Source organism: Schistocerca gregaria, chromosome X (genome assembly GCF_023897955.1).
Source record: "Schistocerca gregaria isolate iqSchGreg1 chromosome X, iqSchGreg1.2, whole genome shotgun sequence".
In the NCBI taxonomy this organism is placed as follows: Eukaryota; Metazoa; Arthropoda; class Insecta; order Orthoptera; family Acrididae; genus Schistocerca; species Schistocerca gregaria.
This window is the reverse complement of record NC_064931.1, coordinates 621,926,084-621,945,769: the sequence shown is the minus strand read 5'-3', so window position 1 is coordinate 621,945,769 and position 19,686 is coordinate 621,926,084.

Below are 19,686 nucleotides of genomic sequence, written 5' to 3'. Positions count from 1 at the left end.
GGTTTCTAGAATCTGCACTAGTCTGCTGTGATAGTGCCAGGCACATGATGGTTTCTGAAGTTCTGCTAACAAAATTATTTATTTATTTATTTATTTAGTCCTTCAAATCCTATATGTATAGAATATATACATTGATATTGGACATGGTTAGGTATTTACAAGATAAAATACAGTTTGTATTGCAATGCTAAGGATTAGATATTCAGGTAATTTAGCACAGATTCTTAAATACAACAAACATCACAGGCAACATACAAAGTGGAATATTAATAATGCATCTTTATTTTTGTTGTTTGGCTTTTATATATTCTGTCAAACTGTAAAGGCAATGATCAATTAAATATGCCATTACTTCAGCCTTAAAACTACAGAGTTTACCTATTGATTTAATATGTTTAGGTAGATTATTGAAAATCTTTATCCCAGTATGTAGTGTGCCTTTTTGGCACAATGATGTTCTCACCTGTTTCACATGAAGGTCAGATTTTGCCTTGTATTGTGTGCATGTATATCTTCATTTTTTAATACGATATCTGGGTGTCTATCAATATATTGTTTGATGACAACTGATGTTTCATAGATAAAAATCCAAGGAAGAGGAAGAACTGACAGTTTTTTGAATGTGCGTCTGCATGATTTCGTACTGTTTACCCCTTCAATAATTCTTAGCATTCTCTTTTGCATCCTGAAAAGTTTAATAGTTGTTGTTGTATTGCCCCAGAAGATTATGCCATATTTAATTACAGAATGCACATTGGAGTAGTATACATTTAACAGGCTGGCTTTGCTGCAACAAGTTTTTAAGATCTGTATCAAGTAACACGTTTTGCTTAGTTTTCTTTGCAAATATTCAATATGTACCTCCCATTTTGTGTTGTTCTGGAGCCAGAGTTCCAGAAATTTAGTGCTGTCAACACTTTCAAGAACTCTGTCCTAAGTTCTGTTTCTATGTTTGGGTGGCGTCTTCCTTTTACATTATACAAGTTCAGTGCTACTGTCTTTTATTTGTTTATAATTAGCTTGTTGTAGCTAAACCACTGTTCTACCCTGTTCATTGTTTGGATAGCGGAGTCTTTTAGTTTTCTTCTGTTTTACCACTAATAAGGAAGCTTGTATCATCTGCAAATTGGAGGGTAGTTTGGCAATACTTTTTGTACATAAGGTCATTGACATAGAGGAGAAACAGAATGGGTCCTAATACTGATCCTTGAGGGACACCATATTTCACATTTTCATGTCCTGAATAGTAGTAGCTGATTTTCTTATGGCCAGTATATTGCACTTCAACCACCTGTTTGCGACCACATAGGAATGTCTTGAGCCACTCATTGGATATACCTCTAATTCCTAACTGGTCAAGTTTCTGCAGTAGAGCATTATGGTCAATGACGTCAAAAGCTTTAGATAAATCAAGACATATGCCTTCACAACCTCACTTGCATCCAGTTTAGTATAGATTTCATTAAGAAATTCAAATATTGCACTTTCAGTTGAATAGCCTTTCCTGAACCCATGCTGTGAAGGAGATAGAATTTTATTTTTATTTAGGAAATCAGACAATCTCTTATAAAAAAACTTTTTCTAAAATTTTAGAAAATACAGGCAGTACGGCTATTGGTCTATAGTTTGAAACACATTCTGGATTTCCTTTTTTGAACAGTGGTTTCAGCTTTGCTGTTTTTAAGCATGAAGGGAAGGCTCCTGATGCAAGTGAGCTGTTGCACAAATGCGTGAAGGGTTCAGCTAAGGCAAGACAGCATTTTTTAATAATTGCAAGTGAGGCTCTACAGATGTGTGCTGTACTGAGCATACATCATATGGTTTCATGAGTATGAATCTCCAATCTGACTTGTTGGAACAGAGAACTGGGAGGACAAAGTTATCAGTATTGTGAATGGAGGATTACTAGTTCTTGAATAAGATGATGCATGGCATGTTTGGAAATGTTCTCACTGAGAGACACAGTTATGGAAATCTACTGGATGTGCCATCTCATCAAATAAAGATGCACTAAGTATCATAGTCTGTTTCATTACATTCAAATATTACATTAACATTAATATCTGTTCCATAGATCATGAATATGAAATTTCATAATGATGTGCAATGTGTCAGTTTAACATAAGTTTAGTTTTCATATATATAGTAACCACAAAAAACATATATATAAAATTTTCTTTTTTTATTGTTACTAATCCATATCTACAAATTCATCTACTGGGTAGAAGGAGTTGTTATTCAGAAATTGTTTTATTTTGTTTTTAAATGTTGATTGGCTATCTGTCAGACTTTTCAAGCTATTTGACAAATGATGAAGATTTTAGAGGCACCATAATTCACCCCTTTCTGTGCTGAAGTCAGATTTAACCAGAATACTGCAGATCATCCTTTCTTTTACTGTTGTAGCAATACACTTTGCTATTATTTTTTAATTGAGATGGGTTATAAGTACTATTGCAAAAGGTACTGTGAATATCCCAAGTTCCTTAAATAAATGTCTGCAGGGTGTTGTTGGGTGGGCTCTAGCTATTATTCTGACTAAACAGTTTTGTGCAATGAATACCTTTTTCTCTTAATGTTGAATTACCTCAAAATATGACGACATATGAATGCAGTGAATGAAAACAGGCATAGTAGGCTAATTTACTGATATGTTTATCACCAAAATTTGCAATAACCCCAATAGCATAAGTAGCTGAACCTAACAATTTCAGCAGATCATCAATGAGTGACTTCCAATTCAGTTTCTCATCGATGCACACACCTAGAAATTTTTAATATTCTGATTTAGCAACAGACTTCTGTTTGAAGTCTACATTTATCAATGATATTATGCTATTTACTGTACAGAATCGTATATATATCCTGTGTTTTCTCCAAATTTTGTGAGAGTCGATTTTCAGAGAAGCACTTAATAATTTTCTGAAAGACATTTTTTACAATTTCATCAGATAATGATTGTTATTTCGATGTGATCACTTTCTTGTATCATCAACAAAAAGAACTAGCTTTGCCTCTTCATGAATATAGAGTGGCAAGTCATTAATACAAATTAAGAACAATAGGGACCCAAGACTGAACCCTGTGGGACACTATTCTCGATACCTCTCCAGTTAGAGGACTATGCTGATTTTTGCAGATTATCTGTATTGTTAATTTCAAACTTCTGCATTCCTCCAGTTAAATATGAATTAAACCACTTATCCACTGTCCCACCCCTACTGTGTGAATTTCATCACCGAATCAGTCAAAAGCCTTTGAGAGATCACAGAATATCCCAATAGGTGATGTTCAGTTATTCAGAGCATTTAATATTTCATCAGTGAAAGCATATACAGCATTTTCCGTTGAAAAGCCTTTCTAAAAATCAAACTGACATTTGGTTAGTTCTTCATTTTTACAAATATGTGATGCTGCTCTTGAATACATCACATTTTCAAGAATTTTGGCTAATGCTGTCAGAAGTAAAATTGGACATCAGACCTGTCCTCTTTTTTGTGCAATGGTTTAACAATAGCTTAGTTTAGTCTATCTGGAAAAATGCCCTGTTTCAGTGAGCTAGTGCATATGTGATTTAGAATCCTACTTCTCTGTTGGGAACAAGCTTTTAGTACTCTGTTGGAAATTCCATTAATTCCATGCACACTTTCACTTTTGGGTGAATTTATTATTTTCCTAATTTCAGTAGGAGAGGTGGGTTGAATTTCTGTTTAATCAAATTGGATAAGTATTGCTTCATCCATATATAGCCTTGGATTTTCTAATGAATAGCTGGATCCTATTTTCTCTACAACATTTAAAAAATGTTTGTTAAGAATATTTTCCACTTATGACACTTTGTTAACAAACTTTTCATTCAGTCCTGCAAGAATACAGTCTTCCTGTGCTCTCAGTTACCTTGTTTACCTTTTAACAATATTCCAGATTGCTTTTGTTTTTATTATGAGAAGTGCTGATCTCAGACGTAATGCACGTACTTCTGGACCTTTTAATAACCTTCCTTAACACAGTGCAGTAGTTTTTTTATACTGTTTGACTATTTCTGGTTCGTTACTCCTTTTAGCTATGAGATACATTTCTATTTTCTTTTTACAAGATATTTTTATCCCTTTAGTAAGCCATGGCCTTTAGGGTGGTTTCTTACAATTATGTTTCACTGTTTTAGTAGGGAAACTGTTTTCAAATATACTCATAAAGGTATCACAAAATATGATATATTTTACATTAGCATCAGGTTCCTAGAACACCTCATCCCAGTCTAACCATTGCAAGCTTTCCTTAAAATTTGCAACTGTTAAATTGTTAATTGAATGCACTATTTTGGAGGATTGTTTTACATTACTATATTGAGCTATGTCATATTCTATAACTAGCTGTGCATCACAATAAGGCAGACCATTCTTAACAGGAAAAGTTTTAGTTGATTAAATTTATCTTGGTCTATAAAAATGTTATCTATCAATGTGCTCCTGTCTTGTACTATCTGAAAATTAATAACTGATGCCAAATTGAAAGAATTAAGCAATACTTCAAGGTCAAGTTTTTTGTCAGACTCTTTCAGAAAAACCACATTGAAATTCACACAAACAATAATTTGTTTCCCTCTATCTCACAGGTAGCACAACAGAGAACCAAAGTTTTTCAAAAATAGCTGAAAATTTCCCAATGGTGACTTATAAATAGCTACAAGTATAAAACTATGATTATTTAGATTAAGTTCATATGTATATACTTCTTTACGTTGCTCTACACAAAATTATTTAGTTTCCAAATTTTTCACACAATGATAAATCTGAACACATATGGCAACTCCTTCTCCTTCCATAGTGTATCTACTTACATGTGCTGAAAGCTCGTATTCACCTACATTTACCTTTCCCGTATCTGTGACTATATAAATTTTAGACAGGCATAGTACATCTGTTTCACCCTCAGTTCCTAAATCTTCTAAACAAACAAGAAGCTCATCTACTTTGTTTTTTAATCCCCTGATATTCTGATGTAATATACTAACATTATTTTTTACTGGGCTTTTGTGAGAATCTTGTGACATACTAACATTATTTTTCACTGTACTCTTGTGAGAATCTTGTGATATTTTAACATCTCTAGTACCTGCCAGTCTGAGATTCTCATTAAGCTTAATTTCATTCAATGTTGAATCATTGGACACTGATCTTAGCCTAAAAAAGAAGTACTCCCATCAGTTTCAGTGCTCCCCCTTAAAGTATTTGCTATCATTGCAGCCAGTTTACCCTTTCCTTTTCTATTGAGATGCAGGTCATGTCTTGTAAAGTCCCATCTACCAACAGCATCAACAGGAACCAAACTTACAACTGACAAAGTAGTTGCCTGAAGCAGCTGATCTAGCTCCATACTGACACTCCTGACAGAGCTGTTCGTATGGGGCCGATCATACCTCATGAGAACAGAAGCCAAGTCAATGTTTGTATGGTTTGTTGCAGATGTTATTTTTTACTGGATCACACTCAATATTGTAGCTATGATCCCTATCAATACTGCTTGCCACTCCACCCAGTATCACAATGTGATAATGCTTTGTAAAACTCTTTCACAATGGTCCTTCGTCCTCTATCACTTGGCTAAGACATGCACTGGGCTTGAAAAAACTTGTGACCTGGTACCTATCACCTAATGTTTTTTTGCAAGAACTGGCTCACACCTCTTCTGTGGCTACTATCTAAAAAACAGAACTTTCCTCCTACTTTGTACTTTTTTTGAAACATTTGGTTTCCTGGTGAAAATCTGTTGAGTATTAACTATACTTACATCTACCTGAGCCTATTCTTTAGTTAACTGAGGTAGAGAGGCAAATCTGTTGTTTGTGCCAATGATGAAATTTTAAGATGCTGTTCTCTTTCTATGGGCTCTGTTCCTTGCTACTACTTCTCACCTGACGTCGCCCTTCTCCCCCATCAGTCTCATCAGTTCCTCCCTAGCACTAACCAGCTCAACCTTAAGGGCTCTAATCTTCCCTTCTGGCTCAGCTATTTTCCTATCTCTTGAACATACACTCCAATAACATGGAAGAGACTAATATTGTTCCCTAATTCCTATGCCACTACATTTCTCTAATGTAACCATCTGTCACAACAGCTGCACAGAACTCCAGAACTAAATGTCCTACAGCAGCTCAAATACTTCTCGCTCAAGTTTGTTTACAATATTTTTACAAAATTTAGCTAGACAATAAAGTCATATTCTATTAACAAAGGATCATAAGAGTCACTAAAATTATGTGTAAAACTAATACATGTGTATACTATTAATAGAGTACAGTAATGCATTTAACATAACATTAAAACTCAAAACTTGCATACCCAAAAAATTAGGCCTAAGATTGCATATGTGTGACATGGACTTTATGCTTTTTGAGAAGAAATAAAAGATTTATGCCTTACGTATGCAGCTATAAGCATTTGTTAGTAGATGTTTTAGTAATATGAAATAAGGCTATTGTTGGTTCTTTTATCACAGAGTCACCTCTGGCAGCTTATTAATTTTAAGTCAGGGGGTAGGGGGTGGCTGCCTTCAGAATTAATATGTAGAATTTTATATCTTTTTGTATTTAATGTGCTGGATCAGCTGTTCTCAGCAATGTTTGTGTAACATTTTCTTGTCCCTTTATGGGCAGCTGGTTACTATGGAGAAACAGATTATCTTAACAGTTGCCTGTTAATAATCATTTGACTTTCTGATTTTAATTTGTGGTTTCAGTGAATGAAGGGAATGTCGCAATGAACTTTCTTCATGGTGCATTCAAGAGTACCTTAAATTTCCACATCAGCTTTTAGTAATATTTGTATATTATGATTTCAGATTGTAGTTTCATGAATTAAATGAATGTCACCATGAACCTTCTTCCTGTTTAATTCAAGAGAACCTTATATTTCCATGGCACAATGTGTGTAATGTATTTGTTTTATATCTTTTCTTTGCTTGTGCATTATGTTCTTATTGTGTTAATGCATGTGTTTCAAGTTGTATAACTATTTATGTTAATAGAGTGGTTAAATTTTGTGACATAAATACAATCATCTTATAGTTCCTACTTGCCATCACGGATAATCTCACATCTATATTTTTAGTGAAAACTATAAAAAAAACAAATGGAAGCATAAAAACCACTATGTTTGACCTGCCTTCAACCTCCCAATCACCATTCAATCTAATTTGTCTGGTAACCATCATTTCAAAATCATGCAGCCAATCAGTTCCAATTCTCTTCTCTCATTTAAACAGTTAGCATCCAGTGATCAAACATGCTGTTATCTGCTATGTCATCCTGCAGATGTCACAGGTGAATTGCAGTGTAATTATTTGGCAATAGGAAGATTTATGGTACACTACGGCACTATCAACATACTCATCTTTCATGTCAAATGCCTTACATTTTCCTTAATTTATGCCATTTTTTGCATTTTACAGAATGCAGTGTAGCTCCAGACCTTAAGTAATAATGTATGATATTATATGAGCTACAAGGAAAATGAAAATGGAGTATCAAAATTGTCACCAACAGCACCATTGTGAAAGAAACACACGCAAGGAACAAATAGGAATAGGGAATCAAACTGTCTATTTAAGAAATGGTTATTTCACTGTAATAATCTAGGGGAATCAAAGGAAACTTAAACTGGAAATCCAGATAAGAATTGTCTGTCACTCCTCCTATACAGAATCTTGTGTCTTAAGCACTTTGTTTGGTCTGGGAGAGTAAAATAAATCCACAATGTTTAGAGGGTTGTTCATGTAGTGTAGAAAATAAAAATTGAGTTAACACCTGATGAATGAATGAAGTATTTCAGCAAGCTATTTTTTCATGCTATTTGTTGAGCATTGTGGAGACTGTTAAACACTGTGAGAATTTGTTTATTCTTCACTTGGAGTGTTAGCGACTATTCCATAAGCTGACTGCTAAGGTGTAGGCATGCCAGCTATGGCAGGAGAGAAAACTATTTAAATGCATCTGTGTATAAATGGTCTTTTCATTGAAGTGAAATCTACCTAGTACAGGGATTTTACACAACAAAATTAACATACTAGAAATCTGACAGCAATATGTCGGTGGGAGATTTTACAAATGTGCAGAGGTGGACAAATTTACATGATGGCCCAGCTGTCATGTTGTGACTGGATACATCTTACCACTAATGCACCCACAATGAGCATACATACAAAGTTTACTCTTTCAGGATAGGGAAACAAAACACTTACATTACATGGGGCATATACTGATAACTTACGTCTGTATGTGAAGAACACAAAGTACAACTTGTTGATCCCAGCATTATCAAATGGTTTTTAGTATGGATATCTGTCTAATATAGCAAGTTGGATGCACACTGCATCAAATGTTATCTGATGCTTAGCTGCTGTTAGTTATTTTTACAAAAGCAAAGGGGTGTGGCAGACTTTGCACACTACAGCAGCACACAAATTTAATCTACACATACATATGAAATCATAGGGTACTACGGGTCTCTTACTGCATGAGTCTACACTCTCAGGTGAAGGTGGGAGGTAGTAATGGAATAGATACATGGGAGATGCATCTATCAGTTCACACAAAGGGACTCTAACACAAGCAACATTATCTAGTGTTGGTGGTAATCAAGGAGTCATGCCTGGTGTCACACCCAGTAAGCTGTCTGGGTAAGGGATCTGCAGGTGCTTGGTTATTTAAATAAGGTACATCCACTGGTTCACCATAATAATGCAAATAACCTGCAGTGCTCATTCTGAGTAGTCACAGAGAGTCAGCTTACCAGTACATGGTCTTCTGACTGCTCTTACACCTATCTGGGAGCACTGTGCAGCAAGTTGTTAAGTTTTGTTATTGTGCAAATAATACACTGCACAAATCACTCAGAAAAAGTGTCCAAGGTGTCTCTTACTCAGCGTCCATGCAGTAAGTGTCAGTTGTCTGGTAAAGGCTTCTGACCACATTTCCTGTGCAGTAAAACCTGCTTATAACAAAAAGATGGCTGGGCAGAGAATCCATGCCATGGCTAGGTAGGTTGCTTGCTACACAAAAATGGTTTGGTGTGTGCCAACATATCTTCTGCTGTAGTATTTGTATTGCCTGCTTGAGTAAACAAATGGTGGTCATCAATGTTGGAGAGTGTGTCCTATACAGTCCCCCCTCCCCTCCTGTGTGAGATGGAAATGGCACATTTCAGGTCAAAGGGCTGCTTTCTGCATCATGTGGGGAACTAGGACGCATGGCAACACAGTGTTGGGGGAGCCAGGGTCAGCAGAGGAGTTCTGTGGCCTCGTGGTGCAACAACAGAGTCAGTAACATCATGTACAGTGGCCCCACACATGTTATGCAGCAAGTTTGATGCAGGAGTGGTACCCCACTATACTGCCAGCTGGGACAGGGTTAAGTGATGGCCTGTGGCTGATTGATGTTGGCAGGTCTGTGGTGGCATAGTGGTAGGATTGGGTGGGGGATGTAATGGTACATTACTGCTCAGGCAGATCATGCATGGGTGGAAGCACACAGCGCAAGCAGAATGTGTGATGTAGCACACATTGGTAGGCACCAGTGCCATCGGTAGCTGCTGTAATTGCACCTTCCAGGAGGATCTAGTGCCATACTACACCAGGTTTGCATGCCTGCATTGGGTTTGGGGTGCCAACAGGGCACTGTGGAAAAGGTAACAGGTCCACCAGCATTCAAGGTGTAGGGGGGAATGTGGGGATTGGTCTGACAATGGGTGAGAGGCATCAGGCATTGTAGGTGGCTCCTCTGGGGCAGGTGGCAGCAGGGTGAATGGTGGGGCAGTATTGGCACCCAGGTTGCAGGCACTGATCACTGGGTTAGCGATGTTAGCCAAAGTGAGGCATCAGTGGGGTTGCCATCATCATTGTTTGGTGACAGCTCAACCTTGGCTGCTTAAGGTGTGCAGTGGCTGGAGAGGCTGAGAGTACACTGTCTTGAGCCAGTCGTTGGTGACTGTAGTCATGAGAGTAGATCGGGATATCATCCATGTGTGCAAAGCACCCAGGGGCACTGCAGAGAACATTGTCTATGAAGCACTGCCGGGTTTGTACAGCATTGTGAAGCTTGAAAGGCATAAAGACACTCCCAAAAAGGGCAAATGATGTGATAATCTCTGTTTCCTCAATGTCGTTTGGGGTGACCAGGGTTTGTGTGAACACTTTCCTGCAATCACTCTTGATGAAGACCATTGCACAAGAGAAGTCATCACTGTAGCTTCACCAGTGGGGAACGGGGTAGTGGTTGGGGATTGTCTTTATATTCCATGCCTGATAGTTGCAGAAAGGACGCCTGGTCCTGGTTTTTTGGGGGATCATGTGCAGGACACAGGCCCATGGAGTTTTTGAATGGTGGAGTACACCAGTGGCAATTGCTGCCTGGATGTCAGCCTGAGTATCTTTTCCCTTGGCTGGCAGAAGGCAAAGTGTGTGGCAGGAAACCAAAGGGCCTGGTGTCATAGCTATGTAGTGCATTGGTGCTCGTGGGGGCACAGGAAGACTGTGAGAGGAGAGGAAATGTCATGAGGAGATCAGCAAAGAGGGCCAGAGTAGGATATCTGTTTGATGGAAAAGCAGGTGGCTATACAGAGTTGAAAGAAGAATGTGATAACAGGACATGCCATCGATGATGAGATGATTCACCAGGTTGAGGAGCAGGCCATAGTTGTAAATGAAATCAGTGCCAAAGATGAGGTCAGCAATGGTGAAAGTCCATGGGAAATCTTTACCAAGGCCTAGGTTGACAGAGACAGTGTGGGATTGGTAGATGGTGATGGGTGAGCCACTAGCTGCAGTGAGGAGTATGGGAGAAGGTTGGCCAGAAAGGGGTAGCAGCTTGTATAGAAAAATGTATGGGTCAGATCTGGTATCAACTAGGTATCATGTATTTATTTATTTCCAATTTAGAGACCTGTTTACTGATATTTTCAAACAGGTCATACATACCACAATTTTTTGCCATCTTTTTGCAGTTATTTATGTTTCATTTTTATCTGGAATATTTGAGACTGAATAAATACTTTAACAAATAGTAACTTGAGCTTGAAATATAAATAAAATTTTGTTGTTTTAAGAAGAGTGTAGAAAGATGATAGGATAGAGGGGAGATTTGTTAGTGCTTTCTCTGATTGGTACTGGCAGAGGATACTTTGAAATGGTTGCTTCAAACTGCTGACCGCCAATCACAACAAAATAGTTTATAGTTACTAGTAGTAGAGAAATGGTATTGCTAATACTATGCATTAACTTTATGTATTCATCCATGCACAACACTAGGTGCTTTCTTGGCTAGATTTCCAACATCTTATACTACATTTACTGTAGTATTCACAATCCTTAACTATTATTTGACTAATATGTACAATTTGTCAGTGCATTTTGGTATGCTATGTCTGATCCATAATTCTAGGTATCTTATTTACTGTTACATATCATCTTCCTCCTTCTCATCCACTTGAGTGTGACTGCTGCTGCTGTCAAAGCAAGTGTCGCTGTCTGCCCTCTGAACGTTGTTGTTATATTACACAAGGACATGTCCATTATGTCATTTCCACACGTACACTTCATGTGTTTTTGAAATATTATCTATTAATTCAGTTAATTGTGCCCATTATTCTTAGTCTCATTTCTGTGTGTATATGTACTTCTGTTTCTGTGTAGTAGTTACTGCAAGCAATAGAAGCCAGTTAGAAGAGAAAGCGAGTGGAATACTACAAACAGTTACACAATGGTGCCACAGCAACAAGCTCAGGAGAGTCAAAAACAAAACAACAGTACTGTATGTCTATTGTTCACATATTTCCCACAGAAGAAGACAATGTGTTCTGGGGAACCACCCTCTCCACATGTTCATGTAGGTGTCTATCTAAGACACACAGATTAAGTACATGTGATAAGGTCCATGTCTAGTTAAGAAATGTACCATACTGTGGCTGGGATCAATATGTTTCATTCTCAATCACTCCCTTATGTCAGAGACAAAGTAATACTGTCTACGTCCCATATCTCTTACATCCCACATACCTTGCCATGTATCTAAATGCCAACAATTAAAGTGATATGTTGTCTGTATCGGTACACGAGTTATTATGTATACTTATCTAGTCTCCCCACCTTTAACCAGTACCTTGCAGGTCTGTATCTGATCATGATATGTATTGGACATATTCTGAGCACCACACATGGTGTGTCCACTAACGTGGTGTCAAAGGCTCCTAATAGTCTAAGTAGGAGGCTTCTCTTCTCTCACCTGACTAGTGCTTTATTGGCAATCAGGTTCAGTCTGTGTGCCCCTATGCTAGCTGTGAAGCTGAGTGCTGATTTGAAGACTGCACAGTGGTATGTCTGTATGACTGATAGAGGTAGTCTGTACTGTTTCAAATTTAGCATCATTATTTTATGTAGCTTCTTTTTGCTTTATCTGTTGTTTGCCTTAGGTGTTCATGGGGATTCAATTTCTCATCTATATGTATAGTGTGTTATATTGCTTGTCTGATGTTTATGTCCCCTATTTTAACTGAAGGATTCCATTGGAGGGATCCTTTCAGTAATGCGTATGTTGTTTTGTTTTTGGCTCTCCTGAGTTTGTTGCTGGGGCACCATTGTGTAACTGTTTGTAGTATTCTACTGGCTTTCTCTTCTAACTGGCTTCTATTGCCTGCATTGACTACTACAAATAGGTAATATGCATAGGCATCAATTCTGTTTGACCTATCATTCCTATCAAGAAGTTGTAGGAGGGTACTGATTGTTATGTATGAGAAGATTGAGCCACAGAGTGACCTCTGAGGACAGCCTTTGGTAATTCTTGTAATTCCTTTCCAGCTGTCAATCTACTATTTGATTACACAGTCTTTAAAAATGTTTAGGAAACTGTTATGCCCTGCCAATTTCAGCCACTATTTATGTGTTGTGTTATTAACTATGTGTAGGCCATGGCTGATGGCATCATCTATGGATTTACCAGTTCTGAGGCTGTAAGGAAGTAAGAGTGATGTCAGGTGTGCCGCAGGGGAGTGTCATAGGACCGTTGCTATTCACAATATACATAAATGACCTGGTGGATGACATCGGAAGTTCACTGAGGCTTTTTGCAGATGATGCTGTGGTGTATCGAGAGGTTGCAACAATGAAAAATTGTACTGAAATGCAGGAGGATCTGCAGCGAATTGACGCATGGTGCAGGGAATGGCAATTGAATCTCAATGTAGACAAGTCTAATGTGCTGCGAATACATAGAAAGATAGATCCCTTATCATTTAGCTACAAAATTGCAGGTCAGCAACTGGAAGCAGTTAATTCCATAAATTATCTGGGAGTACGCATTAGGAGTGATTTAAAATGGAATGGTCATATAAAGTTGATTGTCCGTAAAGCAGATGCCAGACTGAGATTCATTGGAAGAATCCTAACGAAATGCAATCTGAAAACAAAGGAAGTAGGTTACAGTACGCTTGTTCGTCCACTGCTTGAATACTGCTCAACAGTGTGGGATCCGTACCAGATAGGGTTGATAGAAGAGATAGAGAAGATCCAATGGAGAGCAGCGCGCTTCATTACAGGATCATTTAGTAATCGCGAAAGCGTTACAGAGATGATAGGTAAACTCCAGTGGAAGACTCTGCAGGAGAGATGCTCAGTAGCTTGGTACAGGCTTTTGTTAAAGTTTCGAGAAGATACCTTCACCGAAGAGTAAAGCAGTATATTGCTCCCTCCTACGTATATCTCACGAAGAGACCATGAGGATAAAATCAGAGAGATTAGAGCCCACACAGAAGCATACCGACAATCCTTCTTTCCACAAACAATACGAGACTGGAATAGAAGGGAGAACCAATAGAGGTACTCAGGGTACCCTCCGCCACATACCGTCAGGTGGCTTGCGGAGTATGGATGTAGATGTAGATGTAGAACTGATGTTGGCTTATGCCACTGTGAACTCCGTGGGTTTGCAAATGCTTACATATTAGGTTTGCTTGAATTTTGCTAGGTCTGTAGTTCTGAAAAATCCCTGTATGCTGATTTCTTAATAACGACATCTTTGGATTTTTTCCAATCTGTAAGTTCCTTGCCCAGCCATAAGATATTGTTCAGTGATGTTGTTATGAATGGGGTTACCAACACTGCTAGTTTTTTCAGTGTTTCCAAATGGATGCCATTTGATTCAGGTGATTGTTTTGTTTTTGAGCCCTGAGATTTCTAGCATGACCTCTTCTTGCACAAAAGGACAGGTGAAAACCACATCTTAGATGTCGCTTTCTTGGTGTCACTTGGGATGTGTTGGTCATGGGATAAAGGCTTCTGACTACACTTTCTGACCAGAGGAACCCAACTGTGGCAACGAGATGGCTGGGAGAGTATCCATGCTGCATTAGGGTGCCCACTACATCATTACATACAAATGTTTTAGCACGTGCTCACACGTCTTGCGCGGTAGTGTTTGTATTGTTTCCTTGAGCAGATGGGTCTGAAGCACGAATGTCATGGAGAACAGTACCACAACACTATTAGATTATAGGATACAAAATATTGTTTATGACAGTGATATTTCAACAGAAAACCAGCAATAGTGCTCAGAATGGCTGTGGAATTAAAGTACAAACAATTGAGTCTGTGAAACTGTAGATATTTCTGTAACAATACAACTGTGACAGAAATTTAAATGAAGATGAAAATAGTTTAAATATGTTCGACAAATATGTTATTTATTGTGCTCAGTATGTTTAGTTAGCCTCTTTACAGTAGAGAGATTTTGCTTTGCATGTCTGAACTTCATGCCCAGTTCTCTTCATCGACACACGCTTCATTGATCAACAGAAAGCTACTGCATGGTATTGTCTCCCTGCCAGTCTTTCAGATTCTACAGAGGCTGTGTTCTGATTCGCCCTGAGAAAGAGCTCATTTTAATATCATTACTTTAAGATAGGTTCATTAGACCTAAGTGGTGTTACAATGTTGATTTATAGAATTCAAGGGAAAGTGAAAACTGAGCATTTCCTATGTAATTTTCAGAGATTGCTAGAACATCTTAGCAATGAAAAATTGATATGGATATAATTACCACTGATTTCAACATCAATGTGGCATCAGAATTCATTGACTTAATTAAAAATGTGGCTGCAGATTAAATTTTTCTGAATCTACCACAGAAAATGCTCCAGTTGAGCGCAATGATGTCATATTTGGTGGAAGTCAGATGAGGTGAGCTCAGCTCATGGTAGGCAGAAGATCAGTTGTGAAGTGTTTGTAGTTGCAAGTCATGCTCACTGCCATTATTGTTGATGTTATTTATGTACTGTCTGTGCTGTATGACAAAATATATTCGATCAGCAAGCTTAAGACATGTGTCCAAAGGTTCATGATCAAGGGCAACTATGGCTAGTTGGAATTATGGGGCTTCACAACCCACAAGGTCCATAATGTGCGGCTGGGCATCAGGCGAGGTCAGTTGGGAAGTGGAGGCAACACCATAATTATGATGGAGTCTTGTCACTTAAAACTTCATTATATATGGCATGCTGGATTTTTTCTTACAGGGAGTTGGTGAGACAGTGGAGTAGAGCAGCATTCACAGACATGTATTTGTTTTTCAGCTGGGGGGGGGGGGGGGGGGGGAGGGGAGGAAGGGAGGGGGTTTAAATCATATTACTTATTTTATCTGCATGTTCCCCTATTTCCTAAGCAGAGTGACGAATTTCATACCATCACTGATGATGTCAATTGAAGCAAAAAATGCCATCCACTATGGTGAACCACAGAGTTGATTCATCTGGACAAAAATGAGGAAGCTTGAAATCTGTCCTGTTGCTAGGTGGTGTTTGTAGTGGAACAACATTTGAGCTAGTATTGTCCATACAAGGCATGACACAATCCATAGTAGACAACATGAGAGACAATGCAGCCGATCACATGAGGTCCAGAACAACTGGATTCATGCATGGTTATTCAAAAGTGAATAATCATGAATCCAACCCACTGGATTGCTGTACCTATGGATGTATGGAGTAACACAATTCATGAGTGAAAAGGAGCCTCTGAGAGATCACATAGTATATTGTCTGTTGTTTGGCTGTGTTGTGCACTGTCATAACGCTGTCCAGAAGAGTGTCACTGTCACTTTTTATCACATGAAATGCATCCAGGGTGTTATCTATAACACCTCAAGTCATGGCACAAGTATCGTTACCCAATGATGCAAACTGTGTGGCACAGTGAGTACACAAGAGATGCACCGTACTTGTGAAATAGTTGGAAACATTCAAATAATGGGCAAACACAGTCCTTGGAGACAACAATGTAGTACTGTCAAGAATAGGTGGTGATGGCAATAGATAATCACACAATGTAAATACAGTATATCACACTGTCAGTGTCACTAACAAAAAAAGTATGCATGTTGGAAGAATGTGTAGCCAAAAAAGTCATAAAATGGACTAACAGTTTTGTGTGAGATCTCAGTTGACCACCAGTAATGATGTTTATTGATAGTGTCCCCACAACCTCACAAAGCTTTAGGAAACTATAATTTTTACCACAAGTTTTCTGTTGCCAAGGTAGAAGTCTCACTTTGTGTACTAATTGCTTCAGTTCTTAAATGGAATTAGAAATAGTTTTGGCTCAACAGATTAAATATAAACAACAGTCTTAGTTTAAAGTTATTTGTTCACTGTCCTGTAAAATATTGCACCAGCCACAATCCACCCCTATTGCAAATGCTGTTCTAGAATATTGGATGACTTAGTTATTTTCATAAGCAACTGTAAATTTCCTGACTACTGTCAGACAGTTGGCTGCTGCTGTGAATCGGTATGTTGGGAGAGGCACTTCAACTACTGTCCTTCCCACAGATCATGTATCGTCTGTGATAAGTATGGAATCTTCATTACTCATCCAACTGACTGTGAATGGCATGTCAATAACAGATCAGGCATCCCATACAGGGAAGACAGGCACCAGAGAGGACTGAGGATGCTATACCATTCCCCCTAACCAGCAACTTCGAGGTGCTGTTTTTCACTGAAACTGAAACTGGAACTGAGCAAGTGGGACTCGCTTCAACTATTGGAAAATCTGCTTTGCCTTGTGTCAAGTGGGGGCCAAATGCAAATGGGGAGGGGTCTATTAATCATCTGCAGTTCAAACTTACAGCAAATAGTGGTACCCCTTAGGAAAATGCCAGCAAGGGGCAGATAGGAACATCGGGTTGTAATCTGACCCTCCCACACATCACTATTAAATTTCTCTTAGTCTCTTCATTAGTTTCAAAAGCTTTGAGAAGTTTAAGATATGCAAAAGAAAAAAATTTTAATTATCTTCATTTTCTCTTGTTTTTTGCTCCAAGTCTTGTGTCTGGGGGTATATTCTTGGAATTGAAAATTTGATGTAATGTTGTGGATTCCTGATGACTAAATAACTGATGAAGATTTGCCTTTATATTTGTTGAATTTTATTCTTTGTCACATTATTAAATATCAAACCATTTTTCAATTTCAATATTCCCAATTACATTGTTCATGTTAATCATATAAATACGTCTGCCTCCGTCACAGACATGCCCACTACTACCTACATTCTGTGGCCCACACACTATTCCAAAGAGCTTACCAAGCAAAAGAGTTTACAAATTTTCTTGACAAAAGAAGAATCTTCACTAAGATATAACATTATTTTATAAATGAATCCAGAAATAAATTTAATAATTAGTGTTTGATTGTGCAATTAATATGAGGGTTGTCCAGAAAGTAAGTCGGTCGCTAAATGTAAACCATAGTGAAAATAAAAAAAAAATTATTTGCAAGAGTTAGCTACACTTTCTAGATACTTCACTACATAGTCGCTGCTCCTACTTAGACATTTGTCTGAGCGTTATACCAAATTTCCAACACCATCATTGTAAACGGCAGCCACCTGTGCTTTCCGATAATTCTCTATGCTGGTCTATAGTGTGTAGCTTCTGCCCTTCATATCCAGCATTTAATGTGAACAAAGATCATACTCAGGATGAGCCAAGTAGGGCTGTGCTGTGGGTGATCAAACACCTCCCATCGAAAAGGCTGCAGGAGCATCTTCAATACCCTTGCAGAGTGCGGCTGAGAACTGCCATGAAGAAGGAAGTGCGTGGCAGTTGTGTTAGGTAGGCTGCATTCATTAAGGTAAACCCTTTCAGCGGGCCCTCCTACTTGGCATGAGACATCATTGTTCTAGGCACCTTTACTCGCCCACAGCGTGCTCACAACTGAAAAGAGCGTCTTGATGCGATCGACAGTCATACTAGAGACACTACCCAACACATTCCTTGCAAAACTTCACTATGGTGTCCATTTTGTGACCAATTGGAATTTACTTTCTGTACAAAGCTTGTAACGTGAATTTTAAGTATACCAGAAATCTTGTAATTTCAAATATTTCTAAAACAAGAATAATTTTAACCGTACATACAAAGTGTAAGAAATTAATTTCTTTTTATACATTTGAGCCTCAAATATAATACATAGTATACAGAATCATAGGAAATTCTTTCAGTGAAACAGCAGAGAATGTTCACCTATACAAGAATCAACAGTATACATGGTATCAGTTATTTCTATAAAAAAAAGGTAGTTTTAGAGGAGGGTGTCCCATTACAATATCCCACTCACAAAATTTGGAAACAGGGGTTTACTAAATTTTGTGATAGACTACAAGGTTTGCCAAACAGTGAACAAAATGATGCCCAGGATTGCATATAGATGCATAGAAGTATTTGATACATAACATATTACAGAAAATGCAAGAAAAATATCTACCATACAAGTCATAATCTATACATATATCAGAATATGGTATTCAGATTTTCAGATCTGTGGAATGTACTGTCACAAGACAAATAATAGAAGGTCAAAACTACAACATTACACCACTAAACTATAGAAATAAATACAGAGACAATGTAAATTACTACAATTATAAATTGTACATTAACATCCATACAATCAAACCTTCAAAATCTTTAAAACGAAAGAGAAAAAATTTCAGAGTGTAAGTGTATGAGGAATGACCCGACTTGAAAAAACTCACGACGACGGGTACAAACCAGAAGAATATACTCAATTATGTGTAAGAATCAATCAGCCACATAAGCCAGAGTATTCAAGAATATGTTGACTCATGAAAGGACCAAATAATGGTAAAATATTAGGGTCTGAGTTTATGATGTGGGGATTGACCCATGAATCAAGATCACACCAGGTACAAACCAGCAAAAAATGTTTTGACACAACAGAATGAATAATGTTCATAATCATATCAATAAGTTTAATCATATGCAAAGAAAAGGTTTTACACTCTCCTTGATGCATGCATGCACGTACACGCATGTGCCCTCCCCCCCCCCCTCCCCCCCCCCCCCCCACACACACACACACAGAGAGAGAGAGAGAGAGTTGCGATGATCAGTGGTACCCAAAACAGAGAACAGAGCTACACATGAATCTGTCCAGAACTCAGGACCCAATCAGATACCATATTGCAATACTCATGATAAATACAAGTAAACAGAGTTATAGTTAGCTTTGAAGGAAGACACTATCCAGTGGCTTGAGAACCAAAATCAGTCGATGAAACCAGACCTGTATACATCTTGTTATATTGTCCGTACTAGTAAATGTCTTCCACACTATTTGC